This window comes from Fundulus heteroclitus, unplaced genomic scaffold (assembly GCF_011125445.2).
Source record: "Fundulus heteroclitus isolate FHET01 unplaced genomic scaffold, MU-UCD_Fhet_4.1 scaffold_37, whole genome shotgun sequence".
Classification (NCBI taxonomy): Eukaryota; Metazoa; Chordata; class Actinopteri; order Cyprinodontiformes; family Fundulidae; genus Fundulus; species Fundulus heteroclitus.
In genome coordinates, this window is record NW_023396781.1 from 3,326,459 (window position 1) to 3,329,412 (window position 2,954).

Below are 2,954 nucleotides of genomic sequence, written 5' to 3' on the forward strand. Positions count from 1 at the left end.
TTCCGGGGCGCGCCCGCGGCGGAGCGGTTAGCGCAAACCATATTAGGAGGCCTTTAGTCCTCGACGCGGTCGGCCCGGGATCGACTCCGACCCGCGGTGCTTTGCCGCCTGTCTCCCCCCCTCTTCCTGTCAGCTCACTGTCAATAAAACGCGTGCCACTAGAGCCGCAAACACATAAAAAAAAAAGTTTTGTTTTTTCCTGCGTCGCTCTCACAGCGTCACGGGTTAGCTTCAGTGTGAGTGGTTGAAATAGTACGTTGATAAAGATGACAGACAAGTGGATTTTTCTTTGGCATGTTCTTTTTAGTAGTGAGTAGAGTTTCCTAGGTTATTTGAATTAGAATAATTACTGTGACTGGAAGTTGTTTTGGTTCAATAAATAATAACGTGTGGAATAGTAATTGTTTGTGTTCATTTCGATCCAGACTTTGCATGGTCTTTTAGGATACAGAGTTACCTCTTTTTGAGTTAACATCTGAGATTAATACAGAGACATTTTCATTGGTTGGTTTTAAAGGAGTAAGGATTAAACTCTAATTGCAGTTATAATTGAGTTATCAACGCTTGCTGGATAAACCTCATCAGTCAGAAACCGATCAAACCCCTTTTGTACCAGCATAAATGAGTTCATAACAGCTAATTAATAAATGCATTATTGGTATTAATCATTACAAGCTTATAGCCCTGGGATCACCACCATTTGAACCATATTTTGTTATAGCTACCATTTGAGTTTGAATGACCTATTATTAAAATTATAATAACAAATTATAATCCGTCCGTCCGTTGTCTTCCGCTTATCCGGGGTCGGGTCGCGGGGGTAGCAGCTTCAGTAGGGAGGCCCAGACGTCCCTCTCCCCGGCCACTTGGGCCAGCTCCTCAGGAGGAATCCCAAGGCGTTCCCAGGCCAGCCGGGAGACATAGTCCCTCCAGCGTGTCCTGGGTCTTCCCCTGGGTCTCCTCCCGGTGGGACGTGCCCGGAACACCTCTCCAGGGAGGCGTCCAGGAGGCATCCTGACCAGATGCCCGAGCCACCTCAACTGGCTCCTCTCGACGTGGAGGAGCAGCGGCTCTACTCTGAGTCCTCCCCGGATGACTGAGCTCCTCACCCTATCTCTAAGGGAGAGCCCAGACACACTACGGAGAAAACTCATTTCAGCCGCTTGTATCCGGGATCTCGTTCTTTCGGTCACGACCCAAAGCTCGTGACCATAGATGAGGGTAGGAACGTAGATCGACCGGTAAATCGAGAGCTTCGCCTTTTGGCTCAGCTCTCTCTTCACCACAACGCATCGGTACAGCGCCCGCTTCACAGCAGACGCTGCACCAATCCGCCTGTCGATCTCCCGCTCCATCTTCCCCTCATTCGTGAACAAGACCCCAAGATACTTGAACTCCTCCACTAGGGGCAAGACATCCTCCCCAACCCGGAGAAGGCACTCTACCCTTTTCCGGTTCAAGACCATGGTCTCGGATTTGGAGGCACTGATTTTCATCCCGGCCGCTTCGCACTCGGCTGCGAACCGCTCCAGTGAGAGCTGTAGATCACGCCCTGATGAAGCCAATAGGACCACGTCATCCGCGAATAGCAGAGACGCAATCCTAAGGCCACCAAAGCGGATCCCCTCAACACCTTGGCTGCGCCTAGAAATTCTGTCCATAAAAGTTATGAACAGAATCGGTGACAAAGGGCAGCCTTGGCGGAGTCCAACTCTCACCGGAAACGAGTCCGACTTACTGCCGGCAATGCGGACCAGACTCTGACACCGGTCGTACAGAGACCTGACAGCCCTTATTAAAGGGTCCGGTACTCCATACTCCCGGAGTACCCCCCACAGGATCCCCCGGGGGACACGGTCGAATGCCTTCTCCAGATCCACAAAGCACATGTAGACTGGTTGGGCAAACTCCCATGCCCCCTCAAGAATCCTGCTGAGGGTGTAGAGCTGGTCCAGTGTTCCACGGCCAGGACGAAAACCACACTGCTCTTCCTGAATCCGAGATTCGACTATCCGACGGACCCTCCTTTCCAGAACCCCTGAATAGACCTTACCAGGGAGGCTTAAGAGTGTGATTCCTCTGTAGTTGGAACACACCCTCCGGTCCCCCTTTTTAAATAGGGGGACCACCACCCCAGTCTGCCAATCCAGGGGAACTGCCCCCGATGTCCACGCAATGCTGCAGAGCCGCGTTAACCAACACAGCCCCACAACATCCAGAGCCTTAAGGTACTCAGGGCGAATCTCATCCACCCCCGGAGCCTTGCCACCGAGGAGCTTTTTAACAACCTCGGCAACCTCAGCACCAGAGATGGGAGAACCCGACTCAGAGTCCTCAGGCTCTGCTTCCTCAATGGAAGACGTGTTGGTGGGATTAAGGAGGTCTTCGAAGTATTCCGCCCACCGACGCACGACGTCCCGAGTCGAGGTCAGCAGCACACCACCCCCACTGTAAACAGTGTTGGTACTGCACTGCTTCCCCCTCCTGAGACGCCGGATGGTGGACCAGAATCGCTTCTGGTCCACCACCAATTATTAGTAAATTATAATTACTAATAATAATCATATTCAAACAGTTTTTTGGCATAACAGTCAGTAATGTATGTATGTATGTATGTATGTATGTATGTATGTATGTATGTATGTATGTATGTATGTATGTATGTATGTATGTAGCTTCATTTAAGAAAACTGCAAAAGTAAGAGGAGAGGAAGAGACCATGAGGGCTGCAAATGCAGAAATAATTAGATAGGAATATACTAAAAATCAAAGAATATGGGGCTATTATGGGACTGAGGAAATCTGTGCGGGAAACAGAAAAAAATAAATAAGAGAAAACACAGTGGGGCAAACTCAGTGTAAGCCTGATCTTAATATGCAAGTGATGCTCTCCTCCTAGCCACAACCCCAAGCGACATCCATGCATACGTACAGAGAGAGAGAGAGAGAGAGAG